General features: G+C 40.9%; 1 protein-coding gene and 1 pseudogene across 2 annotated transcripts in view; one reads left to right on the top strand and one right to left on the bottom strand.

The window, feature by feature from the left end:
- Window positions 1–8,674, top strand: part of LOC309559429 (histo-blood group ABO system transferase-like) — a 63,543-nt pseudogene extending 54,869 nt beyond the window's left edge. Inside the window, exon 7 of the transcript XR_014226205.1 lies at window positions 7,917–8,674. The product of XR_014226205.1 is annotated as a histo-blood group ABO system transferase-like (transcript). The remainder of the gene's footprint in view (window positions 1–7,916) is intronic.
- Window positions 1–19,307, bottom strand: part of RPL7A (ribosomal protein L7a) — a 475,634-nt gene that overhangs the window by 153,414 nt on the left and 302,913 nt on the right. The window lies entirely within an intron of this gene.

The raw sequence follows: 19,307 nt of genomic DNA, 5'->3' as shown, positions 1-19,307 counted from the left end.
ATAACTTTTGCGCAAACCAATTATTATACACTTTTTGGGATTTTTTTTTTTACCAAAAATATGTAGCAGAATTCAAATTGGCCTAAACTGATAAAAAAAAATAGATTTTTAAAATTTGTTTTATTGGGAATGTTTTATAGCAGAAAAAAGAAAATATTGGTGTTTTTCAAAATTGACACTTTTGTTTGTTTATAGCGCAAAAACGAAAAACTGCAGAGGTGATAAAATACCATCGAAAAAAAGCTCTATTTGTGGGAAAAAAAGGACATCAATTGTATTTGGGTACGGCATCGCATGACCGCGCAATTGTCAGTTAAAGCAACGCAGTGCAGAATCACAAAAAAAGGCCTGGTCATTAAGGGGTTAAAACCGTCCTGGGCTGAAGTGGTAAACTGAAAATTGTGCGGTCGTGCTACACTGTGCCCAAAAAAAAATTAATGTCCTTTTTCCTACAAATAGAGCTTTCTTTTGGTGGTATTTGATCACCTCTGCGGTTTTTATTTTTTGCACTAGAAGCAAAAAAAAAAAAAACAATTTCGCAAACAAAAAAAACAATATTTTTACTATGCTTTGCAATAAAACACACACGTAGAAAAAGATGTAAAAAAAAAAAATCTAATTTCTTCATCAGTTTAGGCTAATATGTGTTCTGCTACATGTTTTTGGTTAAAAAAAAAATCCTAATAAGCGTATATTGATTGGTTTGCACAAAAGTTATAGCATCTACAAACTATGGGATAGATTTATAGAATTTTTAATTTTTAAAAAAATTTTTTTACTAGTAATGGCGGCGATCAGCGATTTTTGGCGGGACTGCAACATTGCGGCGGACAAATCTGACAAGGGAAGTGACACTTTTGGAGACAAGCGACCCCAATATAGTGATTAGTGCTAAAACAATGCACTGTTTCTGTACTAATGACACTGGCAGGAATGGGGTTAACATCAGGGGCGATCAAAGGGATAAATGTGCTTCTAGGGAGTGATTTCTAACTGTGTGGGGGGATGCTTTGGCTGTGAGAAGCACAGGATCTGTCTCCCCTACTAGCAGAACAGCGATCTTCCTTGTTTACATTGTGAACAATCAGCTGGTCCCAGCGGACACCGGGTCCACCAGACCTGCTGATTGGCTCCCGCTGTGCTTGGACACGCCGGTAGCACACATGCGTTCCCCAGACCTGGAAGCATGAAATGAAATGATGTACAGGTATGTGATTTCGCGCAGAAGAGCCACCGCCCTGCAGTATATATATGTGGGATGGTCGGCAAGTGGTTAAAGTAATGAGTAACTTGGAATATGGGTAGGGAAAGAACCTTCTGAAATGCTTGGGGTACTGCCTTACACATAACTATTTCTGGCATGTTCACACATATTATGGACAAATAAAAGGAATTGTCATAGTTGCTAAATTTGTGAGGCAAATCTGTTCATGTCCCAATGGGAAGAAAGTGTGATTTATCAAAATAAATTATGCCAATTGAAGGTTGTACAAGCAGTTAGATTGATGACGCAATCATACTATGAAAAGGAGATAAGAGTAGTTTCATATGATTTTTGGATACTGTAAATAATTTTAAAACAATCTGATTTTCAAGGGAACATAATAAAAGGAAAATACATTTTTTGGACTTGGAAATTAGAGTGAAGAAGAGGAAGATAAGTACTAAGACTTTCTGTAACTCAGTCGACCGGAATAGTTATATACCTTTTTATAGCTCCCATTATGCTCCATGGCTCATCAATATACCAAGAGGCCAATTAATTAGGCTTTGAATAAATTGGGATGAAGGAAGACTATGAAGAACAAGCAGGTGAAATAGGGCAAAGGTTCATCCAGAAGGGATATGAAAGACATTTCGTAGAAGAGAAGATCAAATAAGTTGGTAACATGGAAAGATTGAAACTAATTGAAGATAGAAATGAGCAAGAGAAAAATGTTTGTAACATGCCCATTATATTGAACTATAGTGTACAACATAAAAAACATTGAAAATATAATTTAGAAGCTTTGGCCTATACTGAGAGCTGACAAGCATTTAAAAGTGAGATTACCTGACCGTCTCAGTTCTACATACAAAAGAAACCCAACAATCCTAGATACGTTTGTTAAAAATGTGGTAGAAGCACCCACTAAGAAAATTTTTTTACTCCTTTTGATGGGAAAGACTTAACCATGCAAAATATATTATGCAAAACCAATGGGAACAACTAGGAGGAATTTATAGCAAATGCAACTGTAAAACAGTACACTACACTAATTTAGATTTTATGCAATGCGAGACAGAGAAAGTTGTATACACACTGCCGTGTCCGTGGGACTTGCAGTATGTAGGAAAAACAAAGAGAGCTCTCTGGAAAAGAATATGGGAGCATATCCAGAATATAACATAGGGCTTTAGGAAACCTAATAATTTGAAGCACTATGCCACCCACCACAAAAAAGATCCATCATCACTAGTCTTCTGGGAGATAGAAACTATTAATTACATTGGAGAGGTAGCAATAAAATCATTGAGCTCAGTCAGTATGACTCTAAGTGGACCTATGAGATGCAGACTCTTATACCATTAAGGCATAATGTAGAATTTTATATGAACTGCTTTATTAGTGACTATTAATTGTGATAACCTGATATTGGCTAATTTTATAGTGATGTAGGCAGATATTGAGTTCCCTTTATATAAAGTTAGATTGATTTATAAATCTAGAGTTAGTGAGATAGAGCTGGTTGGAGGGGGTTATTACATTTGTACCGTGCTCTTTTTTTAAGCAAGAATGTGGAAAATTGTTATCAAATACTTACAGTAATTTTCTTTTCCTGGCCTATCCTCACGTCAGCCCACAATGGGTTAACCCCTCCTCTGGAGCCCACAGGACCACCTCTTCCTAGCTAAATAAAGGACAGCCCCTCCCCCACTGAAGTGTTCAATAACCTAACCTGCGACAGGCAACTAGGGAAGGAGTCCTGTGCTGACGTGAGGATAGGCCAGGAAAAGAAAATTACAGTAAGTATTTGATAACAGTTTTCCATAGTCCTGGCCCTACCTCACATCAGCACACAATTGTATTTAACTAGCTGAATAAATGGGCTGGAGAGAACACATGAAAAGAAACATTGACAATGCAAGAAATGCTCCCAGGGACAAAAATAATTTATATGTCTCGTCCCAAACTTTACAGAACTTGCTGACTGCACGCCTAGCCTGTAAAGTCAAATGAAGGGCTAGCCAGCTCTCATATATTCTTCACTGCCCCAAAGGATGCCACCCCTCCGGTCAAAGAAGCTTGCCCCTGTTCCTGAGCAGAAAAGCCTTCTTCCTGTATGCCAATCTAATCACCCTGGTGGTAAACCAATAGAAGAGGACTCAAGAACCTGACAGCGAAATTAAATGATTGTCCACTTTCCTCATGTCTTTGACCTTTCCATGTACATGGTTAGCAACTTGTGTAAGGACCTGAAGTCTCCCTGCTGTGTATTCAATGTCTCAATGTGAATGCTTGGAGGGACTCCCCCCAGGTTTTCCTGGAAACTGGATACCACTTGGAGATGGACGTAGTATCACTATTTCTGGTAAAAAGACACAAAAGGGATCTTTGCAGGAAAGTGTTGCAATCTGTCTGAAGCAACTGCTGTCAGAGGAACTAGTTTTACCACTGGTAACTAAAATGAAAATTAAGCTATTGAAGCAAAGGATGCTTGTACTAGTGCTTTCAGAGCCAAGCCTAAGTCTCATGAAGGGAACAAGGATTTCCTTGGTGGTCTTATATGGATTACAGCCTGCATGAAGCATTTGTTCAATGGCTCTTCCACTCATCTGCAGCTTGAAAAAAGGGCAGAGACCTGTACTTTAATTGAGTTGTATGCCAGACTAACCTCAAGCGCTGAATGTAAAAATGTCCAGGATATTGGCTAGAGCTGGGGACACGAGAGAAAAAAACTTTCCTGGGCAAACAGAACAAACTTCCTTCATATCCTCTTATATGTAGCGTTCATGGTCTTGTGGTCTTCATCAAGGTCTGAACCACCTCGGATGAGAATCCCTGCACCTCTAATCCGGCCAATTCAATAGCCAGGCTATTAAGAGTCTCACTGGATTGGGCTGCTGCCATTGACGTTGGCATAACAGATCTTGTTTGATCGGAAACAGGATTGGTGGTGCGGATCACATCTGGGGGAGCAATTCAAAAGTAAGGCCTCCTCGGCGGGTGGAAAGCACCTGTATGGCATAAGCGTATTCTGTCCAAATTTTCAGAAGAATCTTCATAATCAAGGACACTAGAGGAATACGAACACCAACGGAAAAAATCCCATGGCACTGTAAATCCACCTTCTATCACTTCACCTTTGTACCTTGTTACAAATACCGTAAGTTGTGTGTTCAGTGGACTCTCTATGAGAACTACCTCTGGAATGCTCCAATACGAGTTGAGGTACATATTGCTGGAAAATAATTTGCCTAACTGATCCGTTAGTGAATCCTGCTTTCCCAGTAAGTAGTTAGTGTTAGTGGCTCTCCATCCAGCAAAAAGTTTATGTTACGAAAAGTAAGAGGACAAGACAGACACTTGACGCCCCCTTGGTGGGCAATATAGGCTACTGCTGTCTTGTTGTCAATCGATCATCAACTTCACTCGGGCCCCTTGGAGGAAGATCCTGAAAGGCTTGCAATGCTAGAAAAAACTGCCTTGGATTCAAGACAGTCAGAGCATCTGCATTCCAATAGGCTCCAATGACCTTAAAAGAGGCACACTGGTGTCCAAAACTCTAGTTCTTGCTAATTTGAGCAGACAAAAAGACCTTCTGATCCATAGGCAGCCCACCCCATTGACTGAGTAAGGCAAATTGAAAATCCCTCATGTGCCACCTGGCCCAAGGCAGCACTGTGTGGCTTACACCTGTGACAATTAAAACGTCATTCAAGTAGTGGTAGAGCCTTATCCCCAAAGACAAATTACTGCCACTACTACCAACAAAATGTTCAAAAAGTTTCTTGGTGCTGTGCCAATTCTAAAAATGGCAAACACCCGAACTGGAAGTGACAGCCGGTCACTGCAAATTTCAGATGTATCTGGTGTTATGCACCAATTGGTACATGGAAATATACATCAGTCAGGTCGATTGACCTACTTACTAATACCACACCTGTAGAATATTCCTGCTGTTTAAGCAACATTGCCCATGGCCCAGCACAAAGGGCACCCAGTTTCAGGAGGGTTTACCATCCAACATTCAGGGTCTTCCAACTCCATGAGAGGCTGAACATGGAGCGGTAAGTTAGGCAGGGGTGATATCCTTGCAGCAAACAAAGTCCTTACCAAACTGCAATCCACAGGTAGCCTGGAGCATGACCAAAAAAGAACAATTCAGTGAGGGAGGGACTGTCTTTTATTTAGCTAGGGAGAGGTGGTCCTGTGGGCTCCAGAGGAGGTGTTAACCCATTGTGTGCTGACGTGAGGTAGGACCAGGAAATTATTTTATATAAGAATATTTGTTAAAAATATTTATTTTTGGTTTTTCAAGACTTTTTAAGTCTTTCAAATAATTCAATAATTTTATGCACGTGGTAAACTATGTATAGGGTACATATACCAATTGGAAATAAATACAGTAAATTGCATCATTTTTTGATCCATCTGACATTTATTTAGTTGTGAATATTGTGGTGACTACAATTTCTGAGCATAGTAAGTTTTAATGTATTAGAATGGTATTGGCATGTTCAGTGTCTCAATGGGTACATGTAAACAAGTAGTGGTATTTATGCCCGACTCTCATCACCAAACCCCATCACCTGAAGTCATGACGCAATGTGTCGGGCGGAGCTGGGTGATGTCAATTGCGGTCCAGAATTGAAACCGGAATTTGGTGAGAAACCGCAACAGTGTATATTGCTGCTGAGCCTATTACATATGTTTTAATGTGAGTGAAATTTTATTTATTAAAAAGGCTAATTTTAAATTTTTTTGCACTTTTGGCAATATCTTCTTTATTCTAAATATTGCCCCCAGCCGCTGTAATTTGAATCAAATCCCTTTAAAGGCACCTACATACCCACCTTCTGCATCCAGGCATTCCGTCTTTGTTGAAGGGACACCACACTTCCCGACTGGTACAGGATAAACTGCATAGGACCTATATGACACATGGGTCAAATCTTTAGGGTGAGCGTGTTATCTGCATGGAGATGGAGCACTAATTGGTTTGAAATGTAGTGGAGCACGGGCAAGACATCACGTGCAATTTTTAAATGAAAAAACTGGTTCAATAATAAATGTATTAAAGTTTATGCCTAATTACACATTAAGCTGGATTGCCAGCACTGGTGTTGTGGCATGAACTGTGGACTCATACCTTGTTATATTATTAAAACTCAGAAGTAATTGTATACCATAAGAAATCATGCTTAATGTTAATATATAGATAGTATTGCTAACTTCATGTTACAGCACTGGTATTACTGTTTTGCTTGCGTCTATCTAGCAAGGTTACTTTGTGGTATAATCAAGGAAGCTCAGACCTCTGCAGTGTATAAATGTGCTTTTGCTATACAAAACATGCTGTATATACAAACTGTTACAATATTAGGAACATAAAACAATTACTTACTATACTTATATTGCACATATCATTTTTTTTTTATATCTATATATGTGTATATTTTTTCCTGATTATTTATATTTGTTTGTTCACTGTATTGGATGGACTTATTAAACTTTTTTTGACTACTGGTGCTGAAGAACTGTAGTTTTGCAATCACTGTTTTATGAGCTGGTTTGAGTATATTTTGGAGATTGAGAGTTTATTTTTGTTGGGATTTAGATGATAGAGAAGCGCAACATTTACTTATGATTGTACACCCAGCAAGTATAATGCAAAATCAAGACTCCTGATTTGTGACATAAAAAAGTATTGAAGTCATTGCATCAGCATGAAAGCCAGGCAGCTTGCACTGAAGTTAAGCTTAGCCATTAGCATCCAGGAACTAGAATTATGGTAAACGTACTGAAATCTCATTTTAGAATACTTATGCAAGATAATACATTGTTCACTAGAATCCTAGGCGTGATCACGTGAGGTTATACACTCAAAATCTTTTGTTTCCAAGATAATACATTGATTCTAGATCCCTTAGCCCTCACTCTAGCCTCACAGTAACCTAAGGCCTCTCTGTAGACTCCTTCAACCCCTGACCATTTATAGAAACTTTTAAAGTACCCTGCTTTATTCAAAGATCTGGAGAACTGTCAACACCTTCCCATAGACCACCAGTACTTTAGTTCCCCCTATATACCACTCTGCCCCCAGCCTAATCTGTACACTAATGTATCATACTGGCAAATACGTAGGCTTGCAGAATGCTATGTTCCCTCCCCATGCACAGCCTTGCACTATCTTCAGGCCTCTCCAAGGACTTATATAGCTAAATTTACAGATGTATATCCTTCTAGAAATATCTATATCCCCTATGGGAAATGCCTTCATCACTCTACAGTATAAAGATACACATACACAAATGAGACTTTCAATTGTACCAGTGTCAAGACAAATACAAAAATCTTTCAGGTTTGAATAAGTGTGATTTTAAATCATAATGGAATAAACTTGATAGATTTTTTTGGTAAGCCTTTATCCTGGGCTTATGGAAACATTCAATACTGAATATCCCATGCACCAAGCTCTGTAGACTCCTAAAATTCCCCACAACCCAGTCATAAGCCAATAGAGACTGGCCTCACAAGTAAGTCTGTAGACCCGTATAGTTACTTACCTCTTCCCTGCCCCCACCACCCCCATAGATGAAGCTGGGAAGTAGTCACACAGTTTCCACTCGACACATGTGGACAGCCTAATTACATCTCAATTACTCCACAATTTCTAATTTTTGACTGTTGTCTTTGATGAATTATCTTTCAGGTATTCCGTCTTTGCTCAGACATTCATAGAATCTGCTGAGAAGTTTTTTATGGTGGGACATAAAGTCACCTATTATATATTTACTGATCGAGTAAGTGACATTCCTGCCTTTACACTTGGTTCTGGCAGAAAATTGGTAACACTGGAGGTTCCCAGCTACCAACGTTGGCAAGATGTGTCAATGCGACGGATGGAGATGATTCGTGATCAGTCCCACCAGAGATTTATCCATGAAGTGGATTATCTGGTGTGTGTGGATGTTGATATGAGATTCACCGATAAGGTGGGGGTTGAGATTTTAAGTGGCGTGTTTGGAACATTACATCCTGGCTTTTATAGTGCATCACGAGAACAATTTACATATGAGCGACGACCAGAGTCTGCAGCTTACATTCCCACAGATGAAGGTGACTTTTACTATGCTGGTGGATTTTTTGGGGGTACAGTAAAAGAAGTCCACAGACTGACCAACTTCTGCCATAATGCTATGATGGTGGATAAAGAAAACCAAATGGAAGCCATTTGGCATGATGAAAGTTACTTGAATAAGTATTTTCTTTATGAAAAACCTACTAAAATTCTCTCTCCAGAGTACCTATGGGATAATTATTTTACAGTTCCTGGTTTTATCAAGAGAAAAAGATTTGTTGCTGTTCCGAAGGACCATAATGCAATTCGCAGCAAACGAGCACTTAAGGTGTTTTAACAACTAAAGGAAAGTTTCACAGGTGATGGGATTTTACCTACTGCAAGTCACAAAACTGTTCAAGCAAGTTTTTTTGTAGAACTAAACTCATCCTAAGTAGTTGGATTTGCTTTGTAGTCAATCTAAGAACACAGAGGGAATTTTGACAATGTCAGACCTGGCTGTCTGCTGCCCACCAGTTCTTCCTGAGGAAAATAACACATTTTATGTAATGCACACATCTCAGACTGTTTTCTTTAATGTTTTATTATATTTTGTGGTGTTCAATCACAATAAATGTTCAGTTACAGATTTCCATCTACTGACCAGTGAAGGCGGATTCACATCTGGGACTCCTTAATAATGCATGTTTTTTTTTTTTCTGCTTATGGGTTAGCTAGGAATCCCCTTCAGGTCTTTTATTGACATCAATTTAGCAGAAGTAAAACATGCATGAGTTGTAAGAAAAGCTTTGTATGTCTAGTTTTCGGTTTGCAGTTGCATTCTCTGATAGGATATAGATTCAGCAGAACTTGTTGTGGTCACTTGTTTTTAGAAAATGTCAATTCTCAGCCTTGTAAAGTATATTAATATCCTAAACTTATTTTTGTGAGTTTTGGATAGAGGAAGAGAAGGGTTCTAATTCCTGTTAAGTTTTTCTTTTTGCTGTCTGTCCCAACTTGGGAGATTCACCCTCTTTTTGCTCTGGTGAGCAGAATAGAAAGGGATGGGAAATCCAAAAATGTACAGCTGTCCCCAGAAAAGGAGGCAAGGATCAAATCTCCCAGGTGGAACCTCTGTCCCGGTGACTAGAGGGAATACAGTAAAACCTTGGTTTGAGAGTAACTTGGTTTGAGAGCGCTTTGCAAGACAAGCAAATTTTTAAAATAAATTTTGACTTGATATACAAGCGATGTCTTGATATACAAGTAGCGTCATGTCACAACTGGGTATAAAAGAGAAGAGAGGCGCCTCTAAGTGTAGCAATATTGTTACATTTAATGAAGGTTCAATATTTAGCAGCTCACATGGTTGATGATTAAAACAGGCACATCTAAGTATGCAGGCATCCGGGGTAAAGCCCATCCTCCGCACTGCCATCTTCATCACACCCTTCCACGCTGCGCTCCACAAGCGATTCAAAGTCTCACTTTCAGATCACTCTACTGCAGGGTAGTCTTCCCAATCACAATTGCAGACTCACATCGGTGAGAGCCAGTGGTTCAGAAGATGGTCTATGTGGACAGCTTTACCCCTGATGCCTGCAAACTTAGATGTGCCTCTTTTAATCATCAACCATGTGAGTTGCTAAATGTTGTACCCTCATTTAATGTCCCCATACTGCTACACTTAGAGGCACCTCTCTTCTCTTTTATACTCTGTAGCTCCTGCTGGATTTTGCTTCTAATCCCCTTGTGGAGGCGCCATTTGTGGATGGACATTTTATGATGACACAACCTATCACATTGCTATAATCTTTGTATATAGACTATAAACTGAAAGACTTATGAATAAATAGTTGTGGAACGGATCATCTGAGTTTCCATTATTTCTTATGGGAAAAATTGCTTTGATATAAGAGTGCTTTGGATTACAAGCATGTTTCCCGGAACGAATTATGCTCGCAATCCAAGGTTTTACTGTATTTAATTTCATAAGAAAATTTCCTCTCACTTTCTGTTGTTCCTGTTGTTTAACCCGTTCCTACTCTATCCAAATAAACCTTTTCTCTATTTCTGTTGTCATCTGACATTGCATCTAGCATACAAGTGCTTGGTGCATTAATTGGTGGAAGGTTCACAGTTGTTGTTAGGGCTCATTGCACTTCATTATTTTGTAAGCACAGTAGATTATTTTTGTGTTTTCAGAAACATCCATCTCAAAGCACTAATGTAAAATGTCTGTATATTACAGAATTTCTTAACCAGGGCGTTTTATGGGTCGGCAGCTATTACAGGCTGGACCCATTTAGAGTATACCTGCCTCATGATTTGACTGGATGATTTGCAGTCGCAACCTCTAGCTGTATGTAGGACATAGGATATTCGGATATACCTATCGTAATAAGATGTTCCCATGTACCTCGACTATATGTTGCAACTATAATAGACTAAGTAGCCATTCAGGCCTTTATGGTCCAAGATAATGGGAATCTCAATACAGGTGCGAGTATAAACCTTGTGTTATATATGACACTCCTCCTCCCATTGGCCTTGAAAGCCCTATCCTTTCTCTATAATTTTTTTTGCCTACATTAGTCAGGTGTATGGGCCCCCCAACACGGTAATTTGCTATCTAGGCTTCTATGGGCTTCCTGAGCAGGGATGGATTGATTTTCTGCCGAATGGTGCCTGCATAGTTTTGGTAACGGTGGAGCTTTTCATCTTTGTATCAGCTAAGTATCCACTGACATCAATAATCATGTTAGCTGTGTGTAGAGGAAACATTCAATGATCACCAATGTAAAGAGACTTCCTTCAGCTGTCCATCTATATAAGGTTTCTTAATTACCTTGACCACTAAAATGTGGGCATTCTTCCAGCTAATAACTAATTTAACTGGGAATTCTTTGTTCCTGACAGCCGGTGTAAGTGAGCCCCTCTTCCATTGACCACCAGTGTGGAATAACTAATGAACAGTGAGCTGTTCCCTGAAAGCTGAAAATGATTTAATGGTTTCCTCCATTGTAAAATGGTTGAGTGAGACTAGTAGAGAGCAAATTTCTTTCTAATGGATTTGGAGTAATTTTTGTTAAAAACTAAATGTAAATATATAAGTAAGTATATACATTAACAATAAATATTACAATAAAGTAAACCACTATTTCTTAGGGGCTGTTTATCAACGTTTTGACCCAAGATTCGCAACTTTCGCCCATTGTCCTAATAGAATAGAAATCTCCTCAGTGGAAATACAGACCTAAAATTATACATTACAGAGGGTCTAACCCTTTCCCATTCTGCCCAAAACAAATATGATTTTGGAGAGTAAACTCAAACTCAAACTCCCAAGCTGTGAAACTGCTAGGACCATGTTTGCCTGCTGGTGGCACCGTGGTGCTCAGGGCTGATTGCTGCAGTTCCAGTGTCTAGCAGCATGTGTTTCCAAGAGTCCAGCAGGCACCAGTAATCAGTTCCAAATGGTCTCAGCTTCTAGCAGGAGATATAATGCTTTTCCCCCTAGCACATGGCGGGTGTCAGTATTTTGATCGCCATCCTTGCTGCCAGATCCTTATGTCTGTGTATCCTGCTTCAGATATAGCCTTGCATCCTGTACCCTGCTGCTTACTCCTGCTCCTTGTTTCTGTAACCAGGCTTGATTCCCCACTTCCTTGCATCCCTAGTACTCCCTGTTACCCCTGTCCCTCATTTTGTATATATTTTGTATATAGTTAGTTGTTAGGTTTCTGTTTAAGTTAATTAGGTATTTTGTCACTAAGGTTTGTTTATGTTTACTGTTTGCTGGTGTGTAAGGCCCCGTTCACACTGGGGCGATCCGACTTCCCGGGGCGACCTCGGAGCGGCCGGCATGGACTTCATAACATTGAAGTCTATGCAGGTCGCTCCGGGTCGCCCCAAAGAAGCTCCGGACCCATTTTCTAAGTCGGAGCGACTTGTGTAGCTCCTATTAGAACGGGTCCGCAGCTTTTCTATGGAAGGCGACCTACGGCGACCTGTCAGGCGACCAGGTCGCCTGACAGGTCGCCCCAGTGTGAACGGGGGCTAATTGTCCTTTGTTACACTGCAAATAAGTCTCACTTTAAAAGTATATACAGATGGTCTAGGCCACCGTTTGTATGTGTAGCTCCACATATCTAGTCATCTCCCGGTTGCTGACTCCTGACAGAAACCCTGAAGGGACTACAGCAAACAATTACTGCTTCTGCGATTTACAGCTCAAAACACTAAATTTGCCTAACAACCAAGAGGGTGCTACATTTATACAAACTTCCTTGCTGAAAACAAATTCAATTTCATCAAGCCAGTCAGCACTCTAATATATTGCACAACCACCAGCAGTGTCAGTATAAATTAATCTGGCGCCCAGGGCGAAAATGGCAATCTGCAGTCTCCACGACAGTAAAGCCCCCCACAACGACATTTTACACAATAACCCCCAGCATCGGTGCCAGTTTTTGCAATAACTCCCAACTTAGTGTCAGTAGCAGCAATATTAACCCCCAGCATCAATTTCAGTTTCTGCAATAATAACCCCCAGCATTGGTGCCAGTTTTTGCAATAACTCCCAGCTTAGTGTCATAAACAATTTTAACCCCCAGCATCAATTTCCGTTTCTGTAATAATAACCCCTAAGTATTGGTGTCAGTTTACATAATAATAACCCCCAGCATAGAAGTCAGTTTCTGTAATAATAGTCCTGCAGCATTTTTGCCAGTTTCCTCAATATTAACCCCCAGCATTGGCAACCATAATAACCCTCAGCATCAGTGCCAGTTTCTGTAATAGCACCCTAGCTTTGGTGCCGGTTTTTTGCAATAATAACCCCCAGCATCAATGCCAGTTTACTCAATAACTACCCCCAGCATAGATGGCATTTTGCATAATAACCCTGTGGCATCAGTGCCAATTTTTGCAATAATACTCCCAGCATTGGTGCCAGTTTACGCAATAACAACCCTTAGCATTGATGCCAGTTTCTGCAATACCGTGTTTCCCCGAAAATAAGGCGGGGTCTTATATTAATTTTGGCACCAAAAGACACAGTGGAGTTTATTTTGGGGTAGGTCTTATCTGTAATGTGCTGTCTTCTCTCCCTCCCTGCCTGTCGGGAATCCCCTGTGTGAACCTAGTTTAGTGTTTCTAAAATCTTAGAATCCACTTTATTAGTGTTTTTCATATAATGTCCAGTATGTGTTTCTGTAATAGAATAGTGTGAATTACCTTTGGTAGCTAAACTCCCACTCTGCTCTCCTTCTCCTCTCATAGCTGTCAGAGGGGGATCTCAGCCCCTCCCCTATCACAGAAGCGCAGAGTATTAGATAAGAATTGTGTGAAATACCTTCGGTACAGCAGCGCTTGGCTCTCAGCTGATTTCCCGCTGCTGTCCTTCTCTTCTCCCCCCCTGACAGCTGGGGGTCACGGAAGCGCTGAGCAGCGCTGTAACGAAGGTATTTCACACAATGCTAATCTAATACTCTGCGCTTTTGTGACCCCTCTGAACACTGCAGAGGGGAGGGGCTGAGATCCCCCTCTGACAGCTATGAGAGGAGAAGGAGAGCAGAGCAGGAGATCAGCCGAGCACCGAGCGGCGCTGTATCAAAGGTGTTTCACACTATTCTATTACAGAAACACACACTGGACATTGTATAAAACACTAATAATAAAGTGGATTCTATGATTTTAGAAACACGAAACTAGGGCTTTTTTTTCGGGGTAGGGCTTCTATTGCAGCCCACCCCGAAAATAACAGTAGGTTTTATTTTCAGGGTAGGTCTTATTTTCAGGGAAAAATTGTAATAATCCCCAGCATTAGTGTCAGTAGCAGCAAAAATAACCCCCAGCATTTATGCCAGTTTTCACAATAATAACCCCCAGCACTGGCTCCAACTTCCATAATAACCTCCAGCATTGGTGCCAGGTTTTGGAATAATAATCCCCAGTACTGGTGTCAGTAGCAGCAATAATAACCCCCAGCATAGTTGGTCAGTGGAATTCTGCTATTTAAACCCCTCTTATTCACTTGCCGCCTGGCCACAGTATATTTACTGCAGCAGGGTGGCACGGGCAGGCTGGATCAAGTGCATGTATGCCATCCAGCCTGTTCTGGGTTAGGAGAACGCATGTATGCGCCCACTGCTTAATGCTGTTGTCATTTACTGCAGCAGGATATTGTCAGCAGGTCTCAGCCAATGATTTATGGTCAAGAGCTGCTGATTAGCTGTAGCCAATCACAGCACAGAGCCCTGTGTTTATATAAACACATGGCTCTGTACATAGACCAGCGATCTGGCTGTTTCCTCTCCCTGCAAAGCAGGGAGAAAAAACAGCCAAATCTGCTAGTAAAAGCAGCACACATAACACATTGTTAGGCACACTATTAACCCCTTGATTGCTCATAGATGTTAACCCCTTCCCAGCCAGGTTCAGTACAGTATAAGTGTACAGTATTTTCACTGATCACTGTATTGGTGTCACTAGTGACATCAGTATCAGTGACCCTCCCAGATGTTTTCTGTTAGCACCAGATTGTCTGACACCATATCACAGTCCCGCTATAAGTTGCTGATCAGTGCCATTATAGTATATATACCATAGTTTATAGACACTATAACTTTCACATAAATCAATTAATATCAGAGATGTATAGTAACTAAGTAGAACTACTTCACTACTGTACTTAAGTACCGAAAGGCGGTATCTGTACTTTCCTAGAGTAGAATTTTTTTCTCCTACTTCCACTTTTACTTCACTACATTTTTTCAATGATTTCAATACTTCTACTCCGATATTTTTTTTTGTGCTGCATATTTACACGTTACAATTATAATAATTACCACTGCCAGAACAGTAGATGGCAGGTATCATGAAGCTAAAAAAACATGTGTATTATCAGCGCATATACGAAAATAAAAGCTACTGTATGTATAAATAAAAGCTGCATTTGAAATAATAAAAAACAATATGATGTTCAAACTTTTGACTTCTTTCGTTAATAACTACATAACACAGTACTTGTACTTTTACGTTCAATACTTGAGTAGCAATTTGTTTTTCAAAACTACTGGTACTTTTACTTTCAGTACTTGAGTAGCAACATTTTTTAAAAAACTACTTGCAATACTTAAGTACAAAAAATGTTGAATACTTTAGTACTTCTACTCAAGTCACTTTTTGATCGAGCACTTCCACTTCTACTCAAGTCACTTTTTGATCGAGCACTTGTACTTTTACTCAAGTATGGGTTTCGAGTACTTTATACAACTCTGATTAATATACACTAATCTGTTTTTTATTTTTACCATAGAGACATGTGGCAGAATAAATGTTGGCTTAAATTTATGAAGAAATTAGATTTTTTAAAATTTTTTATTAGATATGTTATATAGCAGAAGTAGAAAATATGGGTTTTCAAAATTTTCAGTCTTTTTTTTTTGTTTTATATAATATATAAAAAGATAAATAAATAAAAACCCAGTGGTGATCAAATGCCACCAAAAGAAAGCTATATTTGTGATAAAAAAAATGAAATAAATATAATTTGCATACAGTGTTGCATGACCGCGCAATTGCCAGTTAAAGTAGCGCAGTGCTGAATAGCAAAAAATGGTCTGGTCATTAATGGGAAAAAAAGGAGGTCAAGTGGTTAAAGTTGAATTCTAGCTTGATGTAAAATAATATGTATATACTTACCAATTCTCAGCCCACTTGGGTCCAGTCATGTGATCTTCCCTGGGTCAGCCAGCAGTGGCTGCAGGGGAGAGAAATGAGTGCTTGAAAATGGCTAACAAAATAAATATAGAACCTCTACCCGTGCCACATCCTAAATACTCTAGCAGGAAACTTACCTGATTGAATCAGTTGGACTTTACTGGCACCCACATGAGACAGAGTCACTTATTTATATAAAAACAAATTGAAGCTTTATTGTACAAAGTGTTAAAAAAACACGCTATTGCGTTAGTATTTCATTAAAAAATAGCATCGTCGTAATGATACATTATTATTATTATTATTAAGGATTTCTATAGCGCCAGCAATTTACGCAGCGCTTTACAATAATAAAGGGAGACAGTACATATACAATACAATAAAATACAAGAGGATTTAGAGGGCCCTGCTCGGAATGAGCTGATGGCAGATTAGTTGGCGGTGTGATAGGCTTCCCTGAAGAGATGAGTTTTCAGGGATCGCCTGAAAGCAGCTAGAGTAGGAGATAGCCGTACAGGTTGAGGTAGAGCGTTCCAGAGGATGGGAGAGGCCCTGGAGAAATCCTGGAGATGAGCATGAGAGGAGGAGACAAGGGAGCTTGTGAGTAGGAGGTCTTGAGAGGAGCGGAGAGGACGGTTTGGGTGATATTTGGAGACAAGATTGGTGATGTAGCTCGGGGCAGAGTTGTAAATGGCTTTGTATGTTGTAGTTAGTATTTTGAATTTAATTCGCTGGGCAATCGGGAGCCAGTGTAGGGATTGGCAGAGAGGGGAGGCAGACGCTGAGCGGTTGGTAAGGTGGATAAGCCTGGCAGCAGCGTTCATGATAGACTGAAGAGGGGATAGCCTATAAAGTGATAGGCCTATGAGAAGGGAGCTACAGAGGACGCCGTGATTGGCTGAGCGGAACTAACGTCATTTCCGGCCGGTGAGGCGCACGCTGCGGAAGCAGCAACCACCGAGCCGAGTTCTATATGCTGATGATTTTAAAGTGTTTGTAAGTAGTTTCTTTTATGGCGAAAATTTATTTGATTTAACATACTTCACTATGGATGGCCTTTTCTTTCCCATGAGGGGACTCTGGATGTGAAAAGACCACCAGGAAGGACCTCTCCACAAGATTAAGGATACCAGTCCAGCAGAAAGGTGATGACACCACTGCAGTAACAATTCCTGAATGCTTGAGACCAAGTGTGTTGTGGTAAGTAGACAGCCACTATGGGGTCATCCCCATTTCTGCACACACCGAAGCACAGAAGCACTTTGTTTGGTTTTGCATTTGATGCACTGTATATGGACTTTTCTATACATGATTTGCGATTTTTTGAATTTATGAAGATTGATTGATTATTTATTGTGTGATTTTGCGAGATTTTGCACAACATATATTTTTTTGCACAATTTTTGCACAGTTTGCACAAGAACACATAGGAATACTGATGCTTTATTTATGTATATGCTTATTTATTTATTAGCAGCGCTGCAATATTTGTTTCATCACTATGAGAAGAGAATAGTCGAGGCAAGAAATAACTAGGGAGTGAATGAGTAGCTTGGTGGTTTCAGTTGTTAAAAAGGGGCGAATTTTAGAGATGTTGCGGGGGTGAAGTCTACAAGCTTTTGACAATGATTGGATTTGGGGCTGAAAGGACAGGTCAGAGTCCAGGATTACACCTAGTACCCTGGCATGAGGGGAGGGATTGATGGTTGCATAACTAACTTTGATAGAAAAGTCATGGAGGGGGGGCACGGACGGGAGGGAATATTACCAGCTCAGTTTTAGAGAGATTTAGTTTGAGGAAGTGGTGCGACATCCATGTTGATATGTCAGTGAGTAAGTTAGCAATGCGAGAGGAGACTGAAGGAGTGAGGTGAGGAGTAGACAGATAGATTTGAGTGTCATCGGCGTATAGATGGTATTGGAAGCCGTGGGAGGTTATCAAGTGACCAAGGGAGGCGGTGTAGATAGAGAAGAGGAGGGGTCCAAGAACAGAGCCTTGGGGAACCCCCACAGAAAGGGGCAATGGAGAGGAGGAGGTAGAGTTGTGGGTAACACTGAAGGAGCGCTGTGATAGGTAGGAGGAGAACCAAGATAGAGCAGAATCTTGGAGGCCAAGGGAACAGAGTTTATTAAGAAGGAGCGGGTGGTCAGGGCCGGCGCTACACATAAGGCAGCACAGTCAGCCGCCTGAGGGCGCTAGGGTGGTGGGGGCGGTGAATTCCCTTCCCATAACTCATACATTAGTCCTGGATAGGAGTCCCGGCACGGCACATTCAGGAGAAGAGGCAAGTGTGCAGGGGCGCGCTGGTGTGGGCACCAGTGTCATCCACCCCGCAGCTTGTTCAGGGTGTTTAGTGTCCCACACAGCACGCTGTCCACTCTGCAAGGCACCCGGCATCTCTCCCCGAGTCGCCGCCCACCAGCAGTCTTTCACAGCGTGGATTGACCGCCCCTCCTCCTCCTCGGCTGTGTTGTATTCCTCTACACACTGACAAGAGGAGCTGGGGAGGAGGAGACACTGCTGTGCTGCTGTGCATGCTCCTGGCTGATCTGAGGTCTGTGATTGATGACACTGTGATTGATGACACTTGCAGGGAGGAATTGGGAGAGGGAAGTATAGGAGGGAGGGTGGAGGTGAACAGCTGGAAAAGAGTGATCAGAAGGGAAGGAGGGGGGATGCTAAAAGAATACTGTATGTCTTAGGGAGTGTTTCAGTAGGAGAGAGAACTTGTGCTAGGAGGGGAGAATGGATATGAAATCTGAGCACCCCCCAGCACAAGTCCTCTCTTCTCCCAAAGCACCCCTAGGACATACAGTATTCTCTTATCTCCCCCCCCCCCCCCAAATCAAAGATATGCTTGCTTCCACGCAGGAAATTAATTTGCATTTAGGACAATGGGCACCCCACTAGAGATGCAGGGCAATCACCCCATGAACCCACATTAGTACTCCCCTGTTGGGCCAGTTCACACCATGAATCACACAGGAACACACTGTGCGTTCCTTTGTGATTTACATGCATTTCAGGTGCCGTGCAATTTCAGCCCATTCGTTTGAATGGGCTGAAATCGTGTCAGACTGCACCAAGAGTTGTAAAACGCACCGCATGCGGATCACATGGTACTACTGTACCATACAATCTGATGGAGGCAAACGCATTACATTTGTAACCTAAGTTTGGGGTGTCATTAAGTTACCACTGACACCCACTGTTAATTGCAACTGCAGTGCATTTCAAATTCAGTGCAAAAACACACACAGAATGCAGGTTTCCCACACTGCATGCTGGTGTGAACTAGACCTGGATTTGCAAGATTT

This window comes from Pelophylax lessonae (assembly GCF_965119305.1).
Source record: "Pelophylax lessonae genome assembly, chromosome: 7".
In the NCBI taxonomy this organism is placed as follows: domain Eukaryota; kingdom Metazoa; phylum Chordata; class Amphibia; order Anura; family Ranidae; genus Pelophylax; species Pelophylax lessonae.
Note: the sequence above shows the minus strand (reverse complement) of the source record. Positions and strands in the feature narration are given on the sequence as shown.